Here is a 27,721-nt window from a genome sequence, read left to right on the forward strand (position 1 = left end):
TATATTTCTGCTTCCCCCCCCCCCCTAAGTTTCTATGCCGTATAACCATCCAACCATTAAATAAACTACACATTATTCCTAAACCATCCAACCATTAAATAAACTACACATTATTCCTAAACCATACAACCATTAAGTAAACTACACATTATTCCTAAACCATACAACCATTAAATAAACTACACATTATTCCTAAACCATCCAACCATTAAGTAAACTACACATTATTCCTAAACCATCCAACCATTAAGTAAACTACACATTATTCCTAAACCATCCAACCATTAAGTAAACTACACATTATTCCTAAACCATCCAACCATTAAGTAAACTACACATTATTCCTAAACCATCCAACCATTAAGTAAACTACACATTATTCCTAAACCATCCAACCATTAAGTAAACTACACATTATTCCTAAACCATCCAACCATTAAATAAACTACACATTATTCCTAAACCATACAACCATTAAGTAAACTACACATTATTCCTAAACCATACAACCATTAAATAAACTACACATTATTCCTAAACCATCCAACCATTAAGTAAACTACACATTATTCCTAAACCATCCAACCATTAAGTAAACTACACATTATTCCTAAACCATCCAACCATTAAGTAAACTACACATTATTCCTAAACCATCCAACCATTAAATAAACTACACATTATTCCTAAACCATCCAACCATTAAATAAACTACACATTATTCCTAAACCATCCAACCATTAAGTAAACTACACATTATTCCTAAAGAAGAGAAAGGCCCGAGGGTCAGTTCCCACCTCGATATTGAATTTTTGTTTCTCTTTGATTAAAAATTGTAACCGAAGTTTAAAAAAAATCTATTTTTTTTTAATAGTTATGAATTTCGACGTCTGCTAAAATTGTCTGGCCCAATTTATTTTTAGGATTTTTCCCGCGCCGAGTCTAAATATTTGTGGAACGAATGAATAGACGAATGACTAATTGATGGCCTGAAACAAGTCACACAAAAAAGACAAACAAAGAAGCGTCGTTCCAGTCCACGGCTGACGCATTGGGTACTCAGTTGAACCAATATCCGACTAACAGAATTAAATTTGTCATGCCAATCAAAACAACTAGGAGTACGAATAGTCTTTTTGAACTTTTTACAGTCAACTCATACTTTGGTCGTAGTGAAAAATGTGAATTAATTATTCTGACAACTTTTCATTATTCTATCGAGATGAAATTTCGCACATTGACTCAAGCTGGATGACAACACACGTATTGATATTCAAGAAAAATTACTTAATTGAATATTATACATATACAAACAAATGTTATCATTGAAGCCCATGTTTGAAGTTTTGATCTGGAGGCCATGGCGATCGTCATTGACTAACTCGTTAATGGACATTTGGGGGCAAAACAGATCGTTGTGGTCACTGACTATAAACCTGTACTACAGGCATTGCAAAGCCCTGGACCATGGCCTCTTAATATCGACACTGTCATTATGACCTCACACAATATAAATCAACTCTTATGGCCGTGCTTCCGCGTGATGGAGGCTGTCCAGGCATGGGCAAGCTGTTATAGCACAGTGGAGGACAGGCCACTGTCCTGTTGGCTCATATTTCTCACGGCTACGGCCGAACTTCGACTCCCGATGCCCCAGCAGAGGGTAAGAAGACTAAACCGTGTCTCAGATTCTGTTTGACTGTCCCAGACTTGCAAATCTCCGTCTCGAAAGGTCTGGGAAACAAAAGTTCTCGACCCATATGGTGACATATATGTACTACGCCAGTGTTTCTCAAACTTTGTCCATAACGGAGCACTTTGCTCATTCTTATATTTTTAGGATGGATTATTTCTATTTATTATATATGTATATATATATATATATTAGAACCTCTAAAACCCTTACTCAAACGGAGTCTGATGATGGTGATAATATAAATTTTATAAAAAGAAAAATTTTATAATGTCCTGATTTCTAGTTTCAGAATCTATCGGGACAAGTTACTGACTTTTGTTTTTCAGAATTAAGATTAATTGAAAAATAGAAAATCAATGATTTAATTCTCTTTGTTTCGGAGGATGAGAGAAACTCTGGTAATGACTTTCTCATATGTGATCAGTAGTAACTATTTTAAGAAGGTTTATTTAATTACACGTAATGGCCACATTACGCTAGAAGCGTCATTGTCGGAGTCTGGAGAGGGGAAGTCAAAGAGTTGAGATGTGTACAGTTCTTGTTTGTATGTTTTAAAACAGTCGGAAGTCATAAGACCAACTCTCTTGCTGGACGACAAGGGCTCGGGCCTCAGCCTAAGACTAAATCTGGCTCATGAAAAATGGCTGAGACAAATTTTGGTAGTCTGTTATAAGGATCGGATCTCAAACAAGGAAATCCTATGCCGAACTGGGAGTCGAACACTTAGTGAGGTTGTGACAGAGCGTCGCATTAGGTTTGCGGGCATTGTTCTACAATAAAATGAACTACTCATACCAAGAGTTGCGATAACAATGAAACCAATACGAGAAAAGCGCAAACAGGGACGTCCTCGTATAACTTGGCGTCACACTTTCATGGAGAACCTCAAAACAGTTGACACCAGGTGGGAGGAGGCTTTAGACATTGCCAATGACAGATCTTTGTGGAGACAGCTTGCCGCTCAATGCTCCGAACGGCGCGGGAAGACCTATGTCTAAGTAAGTAAGAACAACTCTCTTGCTAGACGACAAGAGCCCGGGCCTCAGCCTGAATGGTGGTGCCTTGGTGGAAACGTTCGTTAGAGGAGAAGAATGGAGCGATAGAGAAGAAAAACAGCATCTGTTGGGGCGACTAAGGATTGAATCCATTACTTTGGCGGGAATGGAAAGGAGCCCTACAAAACTACACGCTGTTCCTCACTCAAGAGGCTGTTTTCTGACAAACACCTGCATGGCTGATGTACATGTTTCCCGGTGTGGTCTGCATTCGACGTCCCTTCTAGCGTGTTCGGATATTAGCCATTGGTAATAGAAAGTATATTTTCCCCTAAATTTTGAATTTTGAAATATTGATTACTTTAATATTGTCTAAACAATCTTTTGATTCAAATATATATTATGTAGACCATATTTAGAACTACAAAATCAAAGTTATTTAGAAGAAAAAAATTGCTCTTTTATATCATCAGTAGAGATATAATCACGCAATCTAAAAAAAAACATATCAAATTGTGTTTCACTAATTTTTTTAAACTGATAATGAGAGGCTTCTGCGGGGGTATCTATTTATTTAGACCGTCTTTAATTTTACTGTTCAAAGCTTTATGTTTTTTCTGAGAATTTGTTATCCAGATGGTTTGACATGTTGTATTGTTAGAATAGTGTGTGTGTATATTTATTTGTTTATGATTTTACTTTGCAATACAAATGGGCATCTCGGCTAGTTCTTTAACACTTGAAGGATCCTCGGCTACATTTTTTGAAAGTATTGAATCTTACTGACCACACGATGACAATGTCTGGCTAAGGGGTCAGAAGATCACGCCTAATACCCTACTGGATTTTTCTGTTTAAAAAAGAATATGATGAAACAGGTTGGATTCAGCTGCATGTCTCTTTGATTGTATGTCAAGTTTGTCCTCGTGAAAAGCTCGTACAATAATACCCTTCTCCTTTTTCTTTCTTACTTTCAGATATGGCCAGATTTGGCCGATTTGATCTATCACTTCAAATTGGGCCCGCGCTTGGCGAGGGCCCGCAATTTCATTAAACATATCACTATCTGTCATGGCTCTTGCCCCAAGCTTTTAAAGTTGTAAGACTTAAAGGGTTAACATATTTAGTGTATCGTACAATTGACGTAACTTTAATTAACCCTGTGGCGTATATTGCGTTAGAGTTACTCCCTATGCATGTTTTAAATAAGATCTATCTGTTGTTATTGTAAAAAGAAAAAAAGAGGGGCCTCGCAATAATCCATTAAATTGGGCCCCGCCATTCGAAAGGCAGGCCCTGCTTTCAGATATACCCGACTCTACTGGTTTCATAAGTCTAAGTCTATGGAGGCTACTGCTGGGAGCCTTCAGACAGGACAGGGGAGAAGAGCTCCAGGTCCAGGCCTGTTCGTTGGATAAAAGCCTTTGTAACGATCAATGGGATAACAGCGCCATCGTCACCGATTCCCTACTGAACTTCATTGAAGGTTTCAGAAGTGTCAAGAGTGATGGCCAGGACTCTACAAAATAGGACCATTGTGTAGGCCAGTGCAGAACAACGTAAATAGTATTGCAATGAAAACGTTGTTAATATTCCCTGTGTAACCCCTGAGGTCTTACGAGACGCTAGGTATTGTAATACGTCGCCCGCAATCATTTTAATAGAGGTCATTGTCGACGAATCGTAGAGTCCAAAATAAACCCAATTCACTCAGTTCTTTTTAGCCCATTTCTATCTGTTAGCTAGAAGTAACGTTTCAGGGGCATAATGTGTGTATTGACTAGGTGGGTCTTGCGGCAGAGTCGGACTCGTAAACTATGACATCGGCAAAACCACAATTAAACCGCATTCACAGCAGTGACTATAAACTGACCAATTTACCGACAATAAGGATCATTAAATCAGAGAACAATTAGGATCGTTGTCACGTGTTTTGTAATCCATTTTGAAAAGTATATTTTGGTCGTCCGGAGCAGGTGGTATAATCGCACCGAACATTTAGCACCCATTGCATGCCAACACAAAATAAAACCACAAAGAAATGAAAGCAGGGCCTGTTCTAATGTCCATCTAATAAGTCAATTTATGGTTTTATCAAGGGTCAGTCTCTCCTTCAAAACCTAACGGAAGGAGCATAAACGAAACAACACAATACTAAGGAGCAAATGAGATGATCTAGATCAGCGGTTCTCAACCTTTTAAGCTCGGCGACCCCTTTTTACAATCCCCCACTCTGCCATGACCCCCCCCCCCCGCACACACACCCCGCAAAACAATCAATTTTTCCTGGCAAATCTTCAATCGAATCCCAAGGGGGTTGCGACCCACAGGTTGAGAACCCCTGATCTAGATGTCTAAAAACTATTGACTTACAGAATCATTATATTACATATCATACAAATAAGTAGAACATCTTTATTGAAAGAGTCTCCATTTTATTTTTGGTCTTAATAGTTAAAAAATTGGTGCATTTATATTTCAAAAACTTCTTTGCGTATTTGACTTTTGAAAATTAAGATGAAAAGAAAAACTAGCCGATGCACCTGAATTGTTATATGACATTGGCTTTTTAGCATCCTTGTATTTTTTTTTTTTTAGATTTAATTCAGGCAGACCCAGCAACAAAAAAATCGTGGCCTAGTTCTTTACGCCAGTCATAGAAATACATACTAATACTAATTTTTTTTTTATGTCTATTCATTACTGAAGAGATTACATTGCCAACAACACATAAGACACTAACATAAGTTTACGGTTTACACAACAGTTCAAGTTAAAATTGTTCATAAACTGTCCAAACTTGACGACCACTGGGTTGTCCATTGTCCTGTGTTGTAGACGAACGAAGTTATTTGGATTCTTTCGGAAGGATCTGTCCTTATTTCCTATGGAAGCTCAATGGATCTAAGAAATATAAATGTTTTTGTTGGTGCGATTGAATTCCTGAAACTGTTGTTATGTACCACAAAGCGGGCTAATCAACACACAAAACATTGTTCGTGTACATCACTCAGTCATAAGTCCCACGCCATTGTATACAGGCTGAACTCTATTACTATGACCGCTTTCACAAATCACTAGTAGAGAAACCTTCACAAGTTGACAGACCGGTACCGGTTTCCAAATGTTAACTTGTCGTCAACCCAAGATTGAGGACACACAGCAGTGTAGTGAGCTGAGGAACTTAGAGGACTAGATATAATCTAAGATTAATTATACATTCCAATATGTCTGGTCTGGAGATAATTTTTTCCCTAATGAAGTCCCGGGACAACTAATCTCCACCAGTTGACACCGAGAGGTCCTGGAGTTCTGTTAGAATCACCACAGACTGAAAAGATAAAAAAAACAACAAAAAAAAAAAAAAAACAACGGACAGACAGATTGTACAAGCGCAATGAATATATATTTTAAGAAGATCCTAGTGAATGGACTGGGAACCAAATATGGATTCAATGAAAGTGTATAAATATTACATAGGCTTTTTTAAAAGTGGCTTAAATTAATACATCTTTCGGGAATATAATGCGAAGGCCTTAAAAACTGACGCTATTGTTTCACCAGGAAACGAACACGTATTGACACGCTTTCTAAGGTTATTGACGGAGTAAGTTGAAGGTTGCTCTTCTACAAGGAATAAAGATTCCTCTTTCCCTTCATGGACTTGAACTCGGGGCTCCTGATATGGCAGTCAAAACAGTTTTAACCTGTCACTAGAATAAAAATGTAAGGGTCAAAGTTTGAGACAGCTAACGACCACTGCCCGCTGGTGTCATTAAGCCGACCCTGTTGACAACTAACCCTTAGGCCACATAGAGATGAATAATTTATCGACGGCTCTAAATAAGTCACCGGGCAATTGATTATGCCAACAGCGAGCAGAACTGAGACACGAGACGGCAACAACCTGTGAATCAATGTCACGGTCATCAAGATAAACTCTACTGATGTTAGCACGATCTCACGTGGTAGTTAACTGTACATCATTTAGTCCATCAAAGCTCTTTCGGTCATAAATAGCCTGACCTTTTATTGATAAAAAGTAAATCGAAAAGTTCCCCCCCCCCTCCTTCAGACCTTGCGATCTTTCGAGAAGATAATGCAAAGATTATCTACAGTAAACGGTCAGTGTATGATGTGAAAAGGACATTGACCAACCTTCCTTGACGTTACCCTACTAAGGTCAGTTACCAATTAGAGAGATTCAGGGGCGTAGTTAAGCTCCCGATACTTAAAGTCCCAATTTTTAGCATGATTCGAACTCAATAACTTTCATTTCACAAGACACTTGACCAATCGACACACATCTCCTCTTTACACTGTTGTATCAATTGTTTAATACATTGCGGACATTACGTTACAAATGATGATTATAAATTTCTAGACCTGCTGCATGACATAAATCTACATCCTAGCCCGTACCTCATTCTGGACATAAATCTGCATCCTAGCTCGTACCTCATTCTGGACATAAATCTACATCCTAGCCCGTACCTCATTCGGGACATAAATCTACATCCTAGCCCGTACCTCATTCGGGACATAAATCTACATCCTAGCCCGTACCTCATTCGGGACATAAATCTGCATCCTAGCTCGTACCTCATTCTGGACATAAATCTGCATCCTAGCTCAGACTTTCTGCTGGACATATATCTACATCCTAGCCCAGGGGTGGGCAAATTACGCCCCGCGGGGAACATGCGGCCCGCCGAGGTGTTTTATGCGGCCCGCCGACACCTACAGCAATCAGATGTGCGCACAGTATATAGATATAAAAAGGCAAATATTTAAAAAAATATATCTATATAAATTATTGAAACTGTCTCATTATAAAATGTTTTAAGTAAACGAAGATTATGTTTATTGGCTATACATCAATACACTCAATTCAAGACACGATGTCTGAGTGTTAGGTAGGTTTAGAACAAAATGGCAAGTGTTACAACTGATGGAGCTCAATCTTTGATTGAGAACCATAAACTTGAAACAGGAAAGTTTGCACAAAGCTGCATATAATTTAAATATATAATTCAAAAGCAATAGAAACTAGAGGAGTTAACCGCGGGTAGTTCTGATTTAAGAATAAATAATCCAATTTATCCGATAGCATAGCATAGGCAATGCTAAGGAGAAGAATTTAAAATCTCAAGGATGAAATTGTTATGTCACTTGAAGGACAATGACTGTGACCTTGTTACCAATATTTCTAATGAAGAGTGGAAGACAAAATTTCACATATTTTGTAATTGCTATCGCAATTGATTGTTTACATATGAAATGTAAATGCATGTTAAATCTTTTCAAACAAGGCTCTCCCATTTCTACAGGCAAGCAAAATAAAAAGTTTTTGTCATTTTCCTTTGCTGAAAGGTGAAACTATCTTTAGTGAAATGATTAAAGGTACAATACTTATTAAGAGAAGACGATTCAGCTCCAGGGGACATAACTCAGACCAAAGAGAAGTTCCACTACCACGGGAGCCTTATGGGTGCCAGAAGCTGTATTTCCACACTTACAAAACCTTTGCTGCTGTTCACACAATTTGGGTACACATTTCTTCCTCTTCGTTCTCATTTTACATGTTGAAGGGTTCAGATCAGTAATTCTATATCTGAGATGAACCGCGTAGTGGCTTCCAGATGAGGCAGCCCTACGAATAGTCTTTGGAGAGTCTTGTTCGGGTCCCTTGATTTAGTATGCACCATTGAAGGACATGGTCAGCATTCTCTGGTGATGCTCCACAAGGGAAGGCTTCGCTCGTCCCGACATTTTACTTCCGGAACATCAGTGAGCAAGCATTTTTTGTGGAAACTAAACAAGTATAATCACTGGTCAATATTGACAAACTGTAATTTGACAGCAGTCATACACAGGGGTAACAACTTTTGAGATAGTTTCACAGTTAAGAAACATTATGCAAGAGTGTAAGAAGTAAAATACTGCACATTAAGTACAACTGTATATTTGTGGGGATATTGTGATATAAAAAGACAACAGCAATTTACAAAAAAATCGTAAAACAGTGTATATATGAATTAAAAGACTTTCTACACAGCAAGCTTATCTTTCTAAGATATATATATATATATATATATATATATATATGCGGCCCGCCATTACTAAACTTTTTTTTAATGCGGCCCTCGATACAAAAATGTTGCACAACCCTGTCTAGCCCGTACCTTATTCGGGACATAAATCTATATCCTAGCTCAGACCTCCTGCGCGACATGAATCTAAATCCTAGCTCAGACTTCCTGCGGGACATAAATCTACATCCTAGCCCTACCTCATTAGGGACATAAATCTACATCCTAGCCCGTACCTCATTCGGGACATAAATCTGCATCCTAGCTCGTACCTCATTCGGGAGATAAATCTGCATCCTAGCTCAATCCTCCTACGGGAGATAAATCTGCATCCTAGCTCAGACCTCATGCGGGACATAAATATACATCCTAGCTCAGACTCCCTCCTAGACATAGATCTAAATCCTAGCCCAAACCTCATTAGGGACATAAATCTACATCCTAGCCCAGACCACCGGCAGGACATAAATCTACATTTTAGCCCAGACCTTCGGCAGGACATAAATCTACATCGTAGCCCAGGCCTACGGCAGGACGTAAATCTACATCGTAGCCCAGACCTATTGCAGGAAGCAGTGTATAGTGGCGGGCAGGGTTCGAACTCTGGACCACCGTAGTGACAGTGTTCTTATCGCACCCGACCAGGAAGCCTTCCTCTATATTAAAATAACTCCCTAGATAGTGGACGTGTTTTAAATAAGAGACTTTGTTAAGAAGAGAAATAGATTACGTTGACAAAGTGGACGTTTATGTGTGTGTTTCTCTTCAAGTGGCTTGGGAAGGGCGCTTTAAAAGTCGTACAAGGTATTAAAACAAACGAGAGTTAATTTTTTTTTTATTATTTAGTGTAAAATATAGATCTACAAGTCAAATAATTTAAACAGATAAACCTCACCTGCATGCATCAAATGTAACGCAAAGCCAATTTTAAAAAAGCAAAAAAAAAACAACTGACATTGTACTATAAATAATTCATTCGCTTGGTAACCTAAACGAAAACCATCAATCAATGCAATAGAAAGATTGGTATGTATAAATAGCATAAGCCGATCATAAGGCACATAATGTACTAATTGAAACAATGATGACATGTATCGCCACTTTTATTTATTTATTTATTTTTTTTATTAAAAGAAAATGTTAACAATTTTAAAGCAGCAACAATAGTGAGATGCTTGCAAAATAACAATTCATGCTATTAGTTTGCAACCTAAAAAATCTCACGTTAACAAAATATTTCACTGGTGAGTCGCTGACATCTATATTATCACACATAGTATACTTATAACAGGGGTTCTAAACCTGCGCGTTTTAATCTCCTCGGGGGATCGAATGACGATTTTCCAGGGTCGCCTAAGACCATCATAAATATGATATTTTTCTCTATTCTAAAGTGTAAAAGGTGACAATGTACAAAGTTTTCCAATCGGTTGTTTCTTTTTTTTTTTCAATTCGAGGATAATGTTGCAGGCAATTGAATCAGTATGATTTCAAACATTTTAAATTGTTTCAGTAAATATAAATTGAAACTAAATGTGAACCACTTTATAACGCCCCTAATATAAAACGAAACAAGTTTTACAAGGTCAGCAATAAAATGGAAGCCGAAAAGAAGAAAGCAAGACCTTCCACGTACAAAATGGCGTGGCATTTCTTAGAAAACCTAAACTTTGTGGGCACCAGTTGGGTATATGCTGTAAATCACTTATCACCGATCGAAAATTTTATAATATTATTTGTAAGGAAGTTCTTTGAGTCAAATCAATGAAGCCGAAATAATTGTAACTATTTGATAGCACGCACCACAACTTTGAGGATGATTTTAAAAACGAGTTTCTCTTTTGCAAACCCCTTGAATTGACTACTGATTAAGGAAAAATTTGGTGAATATTTGGACAAATATTAAATTTCTTGGTATATCTTTAAGATGTCATTGTTAGGCACTAGCGGATCCAGAACTTTGGAGTGGGGGGGGGGCGATTTTTTTCCAAACCCTAACCCTAACGCCCAGTAAACCCTAACCCTATACATAAACGTGTGTACAGCACACACACACACACACACACAGATATATATATATATATATATATATATATATATATATATATATATATAACAATAAATAAGCAGTATTTCTCAGTATTTTCATGCATTCTTCACTGAAGAAACGCATTCTCCTGACATCTACAGCTCTTTATCCATCAGTGGAGTTCGGGGCGAAGCCCCGACGCCAAAAAGCGTTTTCTTGCATTTTTCACTGCAGAAACGCCTGCTCCTGACATCTACAGCTCACTATTCATCTGTGAGTTTCGGGCCGTAGCCCCGACGCATAAAGCGTTTTCATGCATTCTTCACTGAAGAAAAGCATTCTCCTGACATCTACAGCTCATTATTAATCAGTGGAGTTCGGGGCGAAGCCCCGACGCCAAAACCGTTTTCTTGCATTTTTCACTGCAGAAACGCCTGCTCCTGACAACTACAGCTCACTATTCATCAGTGATTTTCGGGCCGAAGCCCCGAAGCTAAAAGCATTTTCTTGCATTCTTCACTGAAGAAACGCATTCTCCTTACCTAAAGCTCATTATTCACCCTATTAAAAAAAAGAAGCTTTTGAATAATATTGTAATTGAAAAATATTCTAATTTGAATGTATACGCCCTTAATACATTGCAAATAAAACCGATTTGTTCCTTGAAAAGATCAGACACCCCACATATTTAGATTAAGGCTTTGAGGATCGCCGCCGAAAAAAAAAATTCGATAAATAATATTCAATAAAATTCAAGCATAAATTGTGAGTTATAGTCCCAAATTTAACTAGAAAAATATTAGATTGAGTAGAGGTTGGAAAAAAGGCTACTCATCTCAATCGTGACTCTTATATTGAAAATTTTTGTTAGAATTCTAATTTTTCCAAAGCAAAGTCTTTCTTAAAATAATTATGATAAATTCATGTGAAATTACATATTATAAACTCTGTCTGGAAATGGGAGGGGCGGTAGAATGAAAACGATTTATCCTCGCTCCTTTTTATAATTTCTGCTAATGATTGCATTTGGCATTAAAGAATAAGGGTGGGGCCACTCGATACGAGAATTTAATTTATAGCATATATAAATTATATTAGTGGCTGATTTTTTTTTACATTTTGTAATTTCTTAACTGTAATACAAAAAGAAAAATTATTGCTTCGTCCGATGAGGGAAAGGAGATGGCATGTATCGCCCCTTCCACCTTTTTCCTTTCATATTTACTAATCATAAAATTTGAGATTAGAGTGTGGTGCGACATAATCTATAATTATATAGAAATTCAACTATTTTTGTTCACAAACTATGATTCCTCCATAAAAATATGACCGCCCCCCCACTCATAGGGCTAGAGCGGGGAGGGCAGTACATGCAATCGCCCCCCCCCCCTTACCCCACCCTATCGGCCAAGATACCCGAAGGAGAGCGACATAATATCAAATTTATATATCAATGCAACTAATCTTGCTCACAAACTATGATTTCTCCATAAAAGTAGGACCGCCCCCCCCCCACTCAAAGGGTTTAGGTGGGAAGGGCAGTAGAGGTTTTGCCCCCCCCCCCCCCACACACACACACACCAATCGGACAACAGGGGAACGACATAATATAAAGATCGGTTAAAATATCAATAACAAGTTTTAATCATATAGATATTTAATTGATTCTTTTGGCAAGCTGTGATTTCTACAAATAAATTGGACCGAACCCCCCCACTCAAAAGTTTATGGTTGGGGGGGGGGCGGATTGATGCTATCGCCCCCTCCCGACCCCACCTAATCGGCCAACATACTAGAGGGGGGGCGAAATAATCTAAAAAAAGTTTGAAATAGAAATAATTAGTATATATTATTAACATAAGTAATAAATTCGTATACAAATTGTGTGACTTCTATACTAAAATTCGTCCGCCCCCCCTTCGGGGGGGGGGGGGTCGGCCGAGTGGGGGGGGGGGGGGGGCGATCGCCCCTACCGCCCCCCCCCCCCTGGATCCGCCAGTGTTGCTAGGATGTTGTCTGGGTTTCAACGTTTCATATTTTGGTACAAAATGATAATAATAAATAAAATAATATTTACATGTTTCCAACCGTATCTACTTCTAAGAGGAAAATGCCATTAAATCTGACAAACAGATACATTGATGATATCTGTGAGGATAAATTGCCACAAAAATATTGTCCACCAGTTCACGACATATTGCCACAAAAATATTGTCCACCAGTTCACGACATAATGCCACTAAAATATTGTCCACCAGTTCACGACATATTGGCACTAAAATATTGTCCACCAGTTCACGACATATTGCCACTAAAATATTGTCCACCAGTTCACGACATATTGGCACTAAAATATTGTCCACCAGTTCACGACATATTGCCACTAAAATATTGTCCACCAGTTCACGATATATTGCCACTAAAATATTGTCCACCAGTTCACGACATATTGCCACTAAAATATTGTCCACCAGTTCACGACATATTGCCACTAAAATATTGTCCACCAGTTCACGACATATTGCCACTAAAATATTGTCCACCAGTTCACGACATATTGCCACTAAAATATTGTCCACCAGTTCACGACATATTGCCACTAAAATATTGTCCACCAGTTCACGACATATTGCCACTAAAATATTGTCCACCAGTTCACGACATATTGCCACTAAAATATTGTCCACCAGTTCACGATATATTGCCACTAAAATATTGTCCACCAGTTCATGACATATTGCCACTAAAATATTGTCCACCAGTTCACGACATATTGCCACTAAAATCTGAATTAGCTCAACCCCCAACATTGGATAGATTCAATCCCAGTCTCATGACTAAATGACACACTTATCAAGGTCCCTATAGCAGGGGTGGGCAAATTACGGACGGTGGGTCACATGCGGCCCGTCATAGTGTTTTATGCGGCCCGCGAACACCTACAGTATTCAGGTGTGCCCACAGATTAAACATAGAAGAAAGGGAAAAAAAATAAATTAAATAATTTTTAATTATCTTCTTATCTCTTATGATGAAGAGGCTAAAGAAACATTGTCTCAGCATGTCATTAAATGTAAAAAAAAAAAAACAAGAAATGATAATCGATTTTCGTAGGGAAAAGAAGGAAAATGATATTGTTACTGTAGCTGGAGAGACTATTAAATTGTGCAAACCTTTAAATACCTTGGTACTATCCTAGACAATAAACTAAATTTTACTGCAAATACTGATTATATCAGCAAAAAAGGGCAGCAAAGATTATGGCTATGTTTTATCACGCTCATATCTGCAGTATTTTAAGTTTCAATATCACTGCCTGGTATGGCAATCTGAGCATTAAAAATAAAAATAAACTTTATAGAATCCTAAATGCTGCTGGTAAAATCATTGGCAAAAAAACAAACCCCATTTAGGCAGTTGTTTGAGACAAACATCTATAAAAAAGCTAACAAGATCCTCGAAATAAAGAATCACCCTTTGTGTCAGGATTTTATGATTTTACTATCACAAAAGAGATACAAGACACCGATAGCAAAGACAAACAGACACAAACACTCTTTTGTTCCCCTGGCAATCAAATCATTAAATAAGAACAATCTGGTATAAACTTTGTCACATGTAAATTATGAGTGAGTCTGGTGTGAATGTACACTTTGGTTCTTATAGTTATAATTTTTTTTTGTTTGGTGTAATGCACAAATTGTAAGACAAATTTCCATACGGACAATAAAGATTATTATTATTATTATTATTATTCTAAAAAGTTTAAAGCAAATGAAGATTATGCTTTTTTGCAATATTTCCATCCATTTAGTCAAAGACACAAATTCAGGCCAGTATTTTTACAATGCTATGAAGAACTGTGTTGAAAGTCTTGAGTTGGCTTGGAACAAGATGGCAAGTGTAACAACTAATGGAGCCCGTGCTTTGACTGAGTAAAACATTTTTTTTTATAAATTAAAGAACAATATCCTGACTATAAACTCTACACGGGAAAGTTTGCATAAGACTGCATTGAATATCAGACATGTTATTATTTCAATTATCGGCGATCAAACTTTGACAGTTCCGAGAAGTACTTGAAGATGTGAAAACAAAACATTCCGATGTTTGGTATCGTAGTAGTGTCCACTGAGTTAGCCTGGGCAAGGTATTGAGAAGAATATAGGATCTCAAGGAAGAAAATGTTCCTTGAAGGACATTGACAGTGACTTTGTAACTAACATTTCTAAAGAAGAGTGAAGACAGACTTCATGTTTTTCATAGTGAATAACACAATGGTCTGCTTGCACATGAAATGTTTGTACATCTTTCCAAACAAAACTTTTCCATTTCTCCAGGCAAGCAAGTGAAAACAGGTTTAATCATTTCCCTTTGCTGAAAGGTTTCTAGTAAAATGGTTGAAAAGTACAAGAATTGTTGCATTTAAAATGCAAATTTTAAGACACCAAGACCTTGAAACCAGTTCTCAACATCCTGACTTCACCATTTAGTACAGAAGCTGATGTAATACCTCCCAGCTAATTACGACCTTCCACGGGAGTTTGATGGCTGCCAGAAGCTGTTATTTCCACACTTTAAAAATTTTAATGCTAAATTTTTACATTATTTGGGTCCAAATAAATCGTGAACAAGCCTTTTTTTTTGAAAAAAAAAAAAAAAAACAAGTGTAAGAACAACTCGATGCTGACAGACTGTAATTTGACAGCTGTCACAAGGATAACTACTAGTTAGCTAGATCCACCACAGTTTCAGAACATTTTACACGAGTGTAAAATTAAATATTTTACATTAAGTACAACAGTAAAATCGAATTGTTGCGATGAATTGCTGTGATGTAAAAAAAGGCAAAAACACAATTCTTAAAAATATTTGTAAAATTAGTTCAGAAATCGCTAAATCTTGTTGTAATTCCTCAATCGGTAGTGTAAAATAAGATGTAAATGTTTAATATAGTATACATGTATATTTTCTAAGTTGTAAATACATATTATATATTCGATTTTACTGTTGTACTTATATATATGTATGCGGCCCACCATTCCTAAAAAAAAGTTTTAATGCGGCCCTCGATTGAAAAAGGTTGCCCACACTTGCCCTATAGTGTTGACGAAGGATAAACAGACGTAATAATTAAGTTCTTTGGACCTTTCGGCCTGTTTGAAATTTGTCATTTACATGTTTAAAAGTTTAAATTATTACATCCAAGATGGAAATCGTCTTTCTTTATGGAGTATTGTTAGGTGAATTACATAGACATCGATGTCCTTAAGCAGTAATTCATTTGTCAACCAAAAAGTTATGTGAGATTGTAAAACCGTTTATAATAGATTTCAAAACCTCAAAACAAAAAAAAAAAGATTACAAAAACAGTTTTTGTGAACACACAAACTCAAAATCGGCCCCCGAAGTGGTCCACTTAGAGACAGATGGACAGATCTAGACATCGGTAGAGGATAGAAAAAAATACTTTTAAAAAAATCATCAAAAAATGCATATCTATTTTACATGATGTGACTCACAAAAGAAAATTGTAGAAATATTTATTAACTAAATAAACATTAATCAATGTTTCAGCAGGGTTTTGAACCCAAGACCTTCGGCGTGTTTGGCAGATGTGATAACCACTACACTACGGAAGCATATCGAAATATATTCGAAATCTTTCCTTATACTTTCAGTCATTCTAAGTCTATATCTACTAAGTCTAGATCTAGAGTTAGATTTAAGAATAAGTCTAGATATAGAATCTTGATATATAGAATCTACTATATCTAGACTAGAACTCATATATAGATCTATGTAGATCTGGCCTCTATTTATTGTAATTTAGATTCAGATTGTTGTCAAGTGTATAGCCTAATGAGGAAAACTGCGCGGTAAAAAGTAGTTGTTTTTTTTTAACTTACAATTGAAACGAAGTTCGTATTAAAATGCTTTTTAAAAACAACATTTGAATCAGTATTCTATCCCATGAGTTAGTTAATAAATGGAAAATCTTTTTTATAATGATCTATTGATACTTTTTCAGTCGTGACTTAGATGCATTTTTTGGACCAATGCGCGAATCTATGAATGAAGCTTGATTTATTAATGAAGAAGCTTGTGACCCTTTTTATAAGACTTACTTCCTCTGAAGTTTTTCATTGAAAAGTGGTGTAATTTTTTGAAAAATCTGCTTTAAAAATTAGATGGTTCACTTTCGGAAAAGAAAAAAGTAGCCGTTGCATCAGAACTTCGAATGATCTAAAATATCTTTATGTCCGATTTTCATTTTCTCTTCTAGTTTCTGAGATCTAAACGAGACGGACGGACAGACAGACTGACTGGCCTCACAAAACTAATAGTGTTTTTTCCCTTTCAGGGGTCACTAAAAAGAGAAAATGATTTAATTAAAATGAAAGTCAATTTCTTTCCTTGCAGTTAGAAGTTGGTTTCATTTATTTGCGTAAGATATTTACCATGGAAAACACTTTTTTTATTGCCTGCTTTCAGTTTTCGTCAACCCATAAATCTCCTTTCGAAATCCAGCAAACTTTAGTTTACAATAAATGTATAACATGTTGCTCATCGTTTGTTTCACAAAACTATTGAAAGATGAGCTTATTTTCGGCATGGGTTTGTATTTTATTTACAATTTTTATAATTAGAATCAAATAGGAATGAGTTTGTGGGCTAAAATTTTAACAAGTTGTTGCATGTGTATCATAGCTCATAAGGTGAATTGTTGATAGATCTTGATTTTCATTATTCTATATTAATTATGTAGCCTTTGTAGCGTCCAACCACTAACGGGACCTCAAATGTCGCAATACGTTACATAACTACATCATTTCGAAATAATATTTCATCAATATGCACAAAAAAAACAAAAAAAAGTTTTTGAGTCACAGATAAAGTTGCTAACAATTTTAATTTTACTTTTATTTAATATTTAAACACCATCATTAATGACATCCCAGATTTAAAAAAAAATGATGTTGAGTATCACTCTTAGTTTGGCTTAGTCTTAACTAGATCAACATTCATAATCAGAAACATGTAATATTAATTACTGTTATATTTATTCTTTTTTTTTTTTTCAAATTTAATTCCACCCCTCCCCCCTATATTTGGATTTGACAAAAAAAAAATGAAACTTTGTAAGTTACATGTTTAAATGTTTACTAAATTTTGAAAACAGCGCTGTTGTTGTTTTCATTTTCTTGTTGTTGTTTTAATAAAAATGTGCTACATTTAACCGAAAAAAAAAAAGTTTTTGTTTCTTTGTTTTTGGCAAAAAAAAAAAGAGGAAAAAAAATGTGCAAATTACCTAAGGCTACTAAAACTCTTCTGCTTTGCCTTTTTTTTTTTTTTTTAAATATTATTTGGATAGTAGAGGGTTTATCATTGTTAATGAATATTCTTAAATTAATTTAGGATATTGTTATATGTTCCTGAAGCCGACTTGGTTTCATAACCTTATTTAAAATGTAGTCATTCAAAGTAGAACATTGGACATACTTTTTATCTGGTGGCGAATGAATATAACTTATGAACATTATTATATGTATCATAAAAAAAGAGTTTCTCTCACGACTGATTTGTCGATGATTTAATTATTAAAAGTTAAATTATTCTATTTGAATGTTAAGCATTTTTTCTTAATTAACATTTACATAGTAATACATTAAGACATGTAGATAAACTAAAGTCTGAAAAGCGTATTACTTAGTTTAAAAGGTTTACGTGCGAAAGAGCTAAAGACATCGTATATGTTAATTTAATTTCTTTTAATTGTTTGATTTGACATTTAAAGCACCACAAACGAAGAGATTAGAGACAGAGTTACTACAGCGATTGGACCCCACCATGACCTGCTAACTAGTGTAAAATAAAACGGTAACTAAAACTCTATGGCCATATTACAATGGACTTGCAAAGACCTTCCTTCAGGGAACAGAACCAGGATAAAGAAGAAAAGGAGACAGAGAAAGCGATGGAAAGACAACATAAAAGAATGGACGGGCCAGCCATTGAAAGAAGCTCTATCTAAGGCAAAAGACAGAGAGGAATGGAGAAAGTCGTTTGACAAATCTTGTGTGGTGCCCCTATGGTCCATCAGTGTAAGTAAAGATGAAGCTTAAGAAATTTTAACAATAGAATGAAGCAAAAAAAATAATAATAATAATAATAAAATCTACACCTCTAGGTTTAGTACATATGGTCGATACAGGGTAGCAAATATAAAATAAACTTTTGTTCCAAACTGTAGACAATATGCAATTTATTGCATAAAAGCCTTGAATTATATTTCTCTCTCTCTCTCTCTCTTTTTTTTTACTGTCTTTCTCTGTGTGTGTGTGTGTATATATATATATATATATATACACACACACACAGAGAGAAAGACAGTAAAAAAAAGATATATATATATATATATATTGAAAGATGGAAGTGCAGGATTATTTGTACTCTCCTCTAATCACTTCGATACTTTGATGGACAATGACCCAACTAATGGGAATGGCCCAGACCTGAGTCCAATGGCGTGGTAACTGATCCGATTCTTTGCTTCACACAGAGTCCAAAGGATTAATTTAAACAAGTCAATCTACTTATTTCTAGCGATAAACTATTTTAAATCCATAAAGTTTAAAAAAACAATAACCTTCAATGACTACATAGACTACATAAGGACAGTTTAATAACGACACGATGCGGTCATTGAAAAACTACATAATGTATTTGTATGTATGTAATTGACGGATTATACATCTCAGTAGCATTGCAAGGTTGCTGTGTAGATGGTTATATATAGATTGAAATACTTGAAAAATTGAATCTTCTTTTTATATATAACCCGTGCAGTTGTATCCAAATCAGGGAGCTCTCACTTTAGTTTTCTTTTAAAAAATGGTTAAAATATTATTTTTTTCATGTAACAACCGATATAATGTAATAATCTGTCATTAAAAACCACAAGTCAGTTACAAAATATTAAAGAGGAAGAAAGGAGAACCACGAAAATGTTCATACCGAGTTGCTTCCCCTATCAAATGGCATAAGATGCCAATTAAAATGGATAATAAAGAAATATAAAACTGATGGCTTACCAAACTAGTGTAAGTATTCCGTAAAGAGCCTTATAAAGAGGACGTCGTGTAAAAAACAAATTCCCAGTATAAATCACACTAGTATATAACACTTATAGATTACACTTCTGAATCACACTTTAAAGATCACACGTAGAAATCACACTTGTTCCTATGAAACCAGTATATCCAGAGTAAATACAAACAAGACACAGCAGAAACAAGTGCAGTACATTTGACCTAGAACATCAATGAACGGGTCAAATTATCGTCTGATGAGCTCTGGCCTTCGCAGACGTGATGCGGGGATGTCGTGCGCCTTGGCGTTGGGTGGAATAAAAAACGCCGTGGATCGGGGGGGGGGGGGGAAGAGCACTGCACGCTGGCGTGCATTCACATCTTCTCAGAGGCGCTTCGTCATTCTCTTAGATGGGGGTCGCGTCTTGGAGTATATGAGGGACAAGTGTACAGTTTAGCACTCCAGGGGCGTATCAATATACATGTATTTGAGTGAAGAGTCTGTTGGTGTCGTTAACATGAGAATCAAACTCAGATCGCTCCGCGTAAAATTTGGAGAGAAAATCTAAAATTGCGTTAGAAGTGTGATGTATTATAGATAATGTGTCAGCTTCGTCTATAGTTTTAATGTTATACTTTTTGTACTTAATAAGGTAATTTCTATTAATATCTCTCTCTCTCTCTCTCTCTCTCTCTCTCTCTCTGTATATATATATACTATACTATATATAACTAGCGGGCCTTAGTTTGTATATCGCTGATCTTGTGCATTACATTTAGTTACGTCAAACATGACGAGATGTTCCCTTAGCTTTTTAAATTTTAACAGGAAAATAAAAGTAGTCTATGAAAATGGTGTTTACCGACACATTCATAGGTTCAATAGAGATACATTTCACCGAATCAGAGGCAAAATGACATCATACAGGCATATGCGGATTCACCTAATCAGTAACTTCTGATAAAGTTTTGAACAAAAATGTTCAAAGACTAATTTTTACACGGCTTCCGGGTGTAATTAAATTCTCTCTAACTAACTCATCAATGTGTTTATTCAAAATCCACAAACCTATTATGAGTCATGGAAATATATTTGTTTCGGTTTCTATCAACATCGACTTTTCATTTTTCATTTGCAAAACAAAACAAAACAAAAAAATGCCGCGCAATACGAGTTGCTGTCCCTGGACGCCCGGCCGGGTATCGTCCGGAATATAAACAAACATAATTAAAATATAAACGTTTTGTCAGTGTGTTGGGCCGAGTAGACCCCGGGTCAGATCGATAAAGTATAATCTTGAGTATCGTCCAGTATCGCCCAGCCAGCGCGCACCCACCCCAGTGATTCCGGTGGTGTTGACACCTGTTGCCTAGGCAACCGAAAGAAAATGTTTTCCCCAGTTGCGTTGCCAGCCATTTGGAATAGCTGGTGTATGTGTTTGTGTCTATGTATGTATGTATAGAGGTTTCAGAGCGTGTCAGAGCGTGTCTCAGCGTCCAGCGCGGCAAGGTAGGGTCGGCAAAAAGTCAATAATAATTAATTCGTTACTAAAGATAAAACTTTGTGTCTGTGTGTGTGCGCGAAGGTTTGCTATTTCTTTAATTGGATAATATAAGACTTGATACCGAGACGAGCTAATGTACTTGACTAGTGTGTGTGTCAGGTGAATAGGACGCCAGGAAGACTTGGTACCAACATTAGGCTAAGTTTTTGAAACATCTGAAACTGATTTACTTACAGGTGGTCAAGGATTCAAAATGGCGTGTGACTTAGTGTGTCCATTTCTACCTCTATAACACTCTCACACACTAAGACACTTCAAAACACATCTTACACATCTACACCAAAAAGTCGACTTAATTTACACATGAAAGAAACAAAAGTTCATAAAAAGTTAAGGCGGAACTATTTTGAGGAGGGTATAATATGCTAAGTGTGTTATGTAGACTGTGTTATGTAGTGTGTGTTATGTAGTGTGTGTTATGTAAATTGTGTTGTTTAATGTATGGTGTGTATAGGGTGTTATAAAAAGTGTGTTATGTAAAGTGCTTTATGTAAAGTGTTTTATGTAAAAGCGTGTTAAGTAAAGTTCGTTATGTAAAGTTTGTTATGTAGAGTGTGTAATATAAAGTGTGTTATGAAAGAAACATATAATCTAACAACAATCAAATCTAGTAAACTTTGCCTTTGTAAAAATCTAACAAAATAAGAAATCATTATATCTCCAGCTCTTTGAAGCTCATTTCTGGAGCATGTTATGGTGAAAACTCTAGAAGGATTTATTCCTAGCTTAGCCATAAATGGGCGGCTTATTTCCTATACAAGCTTTGCAGATGATATAGACCTGGTCAGAAAATATGCAGACCAGGTAGAAGATCTTACTTCAAAACTGAATGCTGCAGCTAGAGCAGTTGGCATGGACAGTCAGCGCTGAATAGAGCAAAATACTAGTTTGTGGTGGAGACAGTACGAGATGTTTCATACTATTGAATGGCCAAACATTAGAAGAAGTTGATTCATTTCAATACTTAGGGTCAAACATAATAAGAGATGGAGGATTAATAAAAGAAATAAAAACCCATTTTAGATTCGTATCCACTGCCATAAGAAAACTGGAAAATCTAGAGGAGTAACATTAGCTTTCCAGTAAAGTTAAAACTGTGTTATTCGATAGTAGCCGTTCCTCTGGAGTTGTAGATAATTTACTTCCTAGTCCAAACCTCCCGCAGGACGACAGGGGATGGCAGCGGTCAGGGTATGAACCCGGGACCATCGACAAGTCCGAACGACAGTCCAGCGCGCATACCGCACGATCAGGCAACGATTTTATGTCTACTAAATAAACCTTTCTACAATGTGATTCTAAGAGTTACTTATACACTTTGTAATTAAGCACATTTTCAGGGAATGCACAAACATATTAATATGCATGTAAATCAAAATTTAATATCCAGTTTTACTACACGGATATGTACATGCACTCAGTGTTGCTCTGTGAAACGCAATGTGGGAGAAAAGGCTTGCATGGGCCGACTACTAGTTGTTTTTTTTAACACAAACTCTCTTATTATGTTGTATTTTCTTTGAGAACACGTTGCTATTAAAACCACGAGTAACAATGAAGCCCTTAGCTCATCACTTTTAGACTCGCTTATCAGAAATAGAGAGAGTACGCACAGCTAATAATATAAAATATCAAAACACCCTGTTGTTATATCAACCGAGGTGATAATGACAACTGACCACGCAGACACATTCGAAGCCCTAAGCAAGCCTAAGAGGATCCAGTCAGAGGCCTGTACTGATGCAGACTTGCCACATCATCAGAAAATTTCAAAAAGACACTTTTAAAGGGAGTACATTGAATTTTGTTTCCCTTTAAAGAAGCTTGACCCAGACAGAGCCAGAGAATGAAAATTAATTCATTTCCATAATAATGATAGGCTTATAAATATTCCTATGACTTTCTGTTTGTTTTGGTTTATAAACAACTATAATGGAACTTTGACAAATAAAATTATTTCGAATAATTAGAACTCAGAAGGCATGGAATCGGAATCTGCTGAATATTGATGGCTACGTTATCTGCACGAGGGTCCCGAGTTTGAATCTTACCTCCCTTGGCCAAACACATACTAATCTTTATTTCTGAAGGAATATCAGTAACACGCATACAACAAAGACATACGCTAGAGAGATAGACGATAGTTTGCTTGTCAACGATGATTCAGATGAGACTTATTGACCGCAACGTGTGTTTGTGTGTGTGTTTGTGTTAGTGTGTGTGTGTGTGTGTGTGTGTGTTTTAAATCACAATATGGGTTGGGGGTGGGGTCATCGAGAGGTTAAGCCATTGGTTTGATAACTTCAAGTGTTGAATACAATTACTGTTAAAACTAATTTTTGTAAAATTTTGGATTCTTAGGTACCCCATACTGCATTACAGTTAATAACCCAAAACCGAATACTCTATGTGACAAAAGGTTATATGTGTGTATATATGTGTGTATATATGTGTGTATACATGTGTGTAGGTCTATATATGTGTGTATATATGTCTATTTATTGTTTTATTAACAAATACAAGCGCTTTTCGAATACACAGTGAAGATATTTAATATATTAACATGCAAAAAATATTTTTAAAAAAAGCTTATAAGGGAAGGAATTTCACATTTACAGACATATTTCTCGATACGCTAAGATTCATTTCCATTTGTCTATACTAAATAAAATTGGTTAATTATCACTATTCAATTAATTAATTTGTCGAACTTTTTGATGGATTCATGTTTTGTTAAGGAAAAAAAAAAATATATATATATATCATGGGCGTAGCCAGGGGGGGGTTCTTGGGGTTCAAACCCCCCCCGAAATGAAATCCCCCCCCCCTGGGGGGGGGAGTCGGAATTTAGTGACTGATTTTTTGCTTTAATTTTGTTTATTTTAGGTGAGATTTTAATACTAAACCATCACTTGCCCTAGCACAACCAAAGGGGTTTTGAGTTTAAAACCCCCTACCAGGGGGGTTCGAGTTTAAAAACCCCTACCAGGGGGGTTCGAGTTTAAAACGCCTACCAGAGCGGTTCGAGTTTAAAAACCACTACTAGGGGTTTTGAGTTTAAAACCCCCTAGCAGGGGTTTTGAGTTTTAAACCCCCTACCTGGGGTTTTTGCAGTTAACTCCCCCTCTTCTATAAAACAAAACAAAAAAAAATGCAAACGAAAATCCCCTAATTCCAAGAGCACAGTTAAGGAAGATTTTGATTTTAAAACCCCGTCTAAAATTTACAATAAACCCCTTCTTTAATATAAAAAAAAGCTAATTACGCACTCAAAATGTTATGAGCGTAGCTAAATGGGTTTTGACTCAGTTTTGAGTTTAAACCCCACTTCGGTGGGGTTTGAAGGTAAAAAATACCTCTTTTTAATAATAAAAAAAAAAGCAAATTATACACTAAAAATGTTATGAGTGTAGTCTATGGGGTTTTGAGTTTAAACTCCCCTCCAGTGGAGTTTGAAGCTAAAAAGTACCTCTTCAATTTAAATAAAAGAAAATTACTCACTCTAAAATCTATGAGCGTAGTCAAAGGGGTTTTGAGTTTAAACCCCCATTCAGAGGGGTTTGGTGCTAAAAATACATCTTCAATATAAAAAAAAAGCAAATTACACACTAAAATTATTTGAGCGTAGCCAAGCCAATCGGGGGTTTTGAGTTTCTTCTACAGATGGCTTTTTTTTTAAAGTTTAAAACCCCCTCCAGATGGTTTTGAGTCTAAGATCCCCCTACAGAGCATTTTGAGGTGGAAAACCCCCAACAGAAGATTTTGAAGATAAAACTTCTCTTTTCGATATAAAATCTAAAGCAAACTACAGTTACTTAATTCCAAGAGCGTATTCAAGAGAGGTTACACATTTTTACCAGTGGCAGGGCTCCATAAATAAATAATAAACTGCAGTGAATAGTCATCTACTGAAATCGAAAAACACTAAATATAGCTCAACAAAGATGGCTAAGACAGATTTCAGGAGTCAGTTATAGAGATCGGATCTAAATCAAGGAAATCCTATGCCGAACGGGGAGTCGACCCCTTAGTAAGATTGTTTGAGAACGACGCATGAGGTTTGCGGGACATGTTCTCCGACAAAATGAATTACGCATAGGAAGAGTTGCAATAATATCCTAGTACAACTTGACGCCACTCATTCATGGAGGTCCTCATGGTAGGTGGGAAGAGGCTTCAGACATTACCAGTGACAGATTTTTATGGAAACTGCTTGACGTCAAATGCTCCGAACGGCGTGGGAGGGTCTAAGTCAGTAAGAATAGCACATTAGGTTTTTGAAATGAAACTTTTTAATAGCATTAAAATGGACTGTAGATACCTCAGAATATGCATTTTGTTGCCTTTCAATACCAGAAATAGTGCTTGGCGGCGGGGCTTCGCCTCGCGCTGGGGAGCTCCTGGCGCTCCCCAAGACCCCCTTGCTAGTAATGGCGGGGAGTCCACGATTTTATGGAAACAGCTTGATGGCAAATGCGCCGAACGACGAGCGAGGGTCTAAGTCAGTAAGAATAGCACATTAGGTTTTTGAAATAGAACTTTTTAATAGCAGGAAAATGCACTGTATATACCTCAGAATATGCATTTTGTTGGTTTTCAATATCAGAAATAGTGCTTGGCGGCGGGGCTTCGCCCCGCGCTGGGGAGCTCCTGGCGCTCCCCCAGACGCTCCCCCAGATCCCTTTGCTAGTAATGTCGGGCAATCTACAATTTTTTCACTAACTCATGGAAGAATCTTTTCTAGGGCACAATAAACGTCTTCCGAAAGAATGAAGGGTCAGAATGTGATTATGTACACACACACACACACACACATAAATACATATAATTTTTTTCTCGGGGGGGGGGGGGGAAATTCACCCCCCAAAACCCCCCCCGAAAAAAAATCCTGGCTACGCCCATGATATATATATATATATTTAACTTGATCGAAGGATGTGGGAAATGGGAGAAATAAAGTGTACAAAATGTGTACTAGACAGACGAAGTAAGTTTATATATAAGTTTTGGAAAAATTGCATTTAGAAGACAACATTTAAACAGTATATTCCTAAGTGTCAGAGTCAACACAAACCAGTTACGATGAATACCTTACATATCTCTACGTTGTGGAAGCTAGGGTGCTTGATCTTTGTGTTCGCCACTTGATACCCTCGTTAACCGTCGGCCATATACACATTGATCGCAAGGTTTGAATGAGGTACCTTTAGTGTATTGAAACCTCCGAATGCTTACTAAATAGTACCTAATAAGGCCTGGAGACTCAGGCCTGTTTATTACCAGCAATATTAGAGATACTACACTTAATGTCCATTTCAGAACAGTGTGTGGTACCTTTGCTTTGTTTTTCTATCTAAACGATCTCTGTTACTTCATTCTAACCTCCAAAATCTCTCCAAACATCCACGCTGAATGGAAGAAACGTGTTTTCCTTGAAGACAGAGACACATTACAAGACAGAGACACATTACAGGACGGATAGAAAGAAAAGAAGCAGGGGAGGAGAAAAAAAATAAGAACAATGTCCCACAGAGAATATGTGTGTGTGTGTGTGTGCTAATTGGTTTCTGTGTAGGTGGTGTGTGTGGTGTTTGCACTTTTTGTCTGAGAAAAAGGGGGGGGGGGAGGTGAGTAAGAAGGGGGACATTAATGAGAGAGCATTATAACAAAAAATTATGAATTAATGTTTGGGCTTTAAAAAGGAGGGAAGAAAACCAGATTGAGGTTTGGGAAAAAAAAAAAAAAAAAAAAACAGTTTAAAATATAGAAAAAAATGTCTGGTTTCTCTCTAAAAAGAAAAGTATAAAATTTGGATTAGCTGGGTTAATAAGTTCCTTGAAAAGTTCGATGATAAGTTAGTTTATTTTATAATTTAGTTTATAATTTAGTTTATAAATTCGTTTATAAGATCGTTGATAAGTTCATTGATAAGCTCGTGGATAAGTTAGTTGATAAGCTCGTGGATAAGTTAGTTGATAAGCTCGTTGATAAGCTCGTTAATAAGTTCGTTGATAAGCTCGTTGATAAGTTAGTTGATAAGCTCGTGGATAAGTTAGTTGATAAGCTCGTGGATAAGTTAGTTGATAAGCTCGTTGATAAGTTAGTTGATAAGCTCGTTGATAAGTTAGTTGATAAGCTCGTTGATAAGTTAGTTGATAAGCTCGTTGATAAGCTCGTTGATAAGCTCGTTGATAAGCTCGTTGATAAGTTAGTTGATAAGCTCGTTGATAAGCTCGTTGATAAGCTCGGTGA

General features: G+C 36.5%; 1 protein-coding gene across 1 annotated transcript in view; it reads right to left on the reverse strand.

Annotated features, from left to right (window-relative positions):
- Window positions 1–20,145, reverse strand: part of LOC106074320 (cyclic nucleotide-gated olfactory channel-like) — a 196,046-nt gene extending 175,901 nt beyond the window's left edge. Inside the window, exon 1 of the mRNA XM_056039139.1 lies at window positions 19,908–20,145. The gene's annotated coding sequence lies outside the window, so the exon portion shown is untranslated. The remainder of the gene's footprint in view (window positions 1–19,907) is intronic.
- Window positions 20,146–27,721: the final 7,576 nt, after the last annotated feature.

This window comes from Biomphalaria glabrata, chromosome 8 (genome assembly GCF_947242115.1).
Source record: "Biomphalaria glabrata chromosome 8, xgBioGlab47.1, whole genome shotgun sequence".
In the NCBI taxonomy this organism is placed as follows: Eukaryota; Metazoa; Mollusca; class Gastropoda; family Planorbidae; genus Biomphalaria; species Biomphalaria glabrata.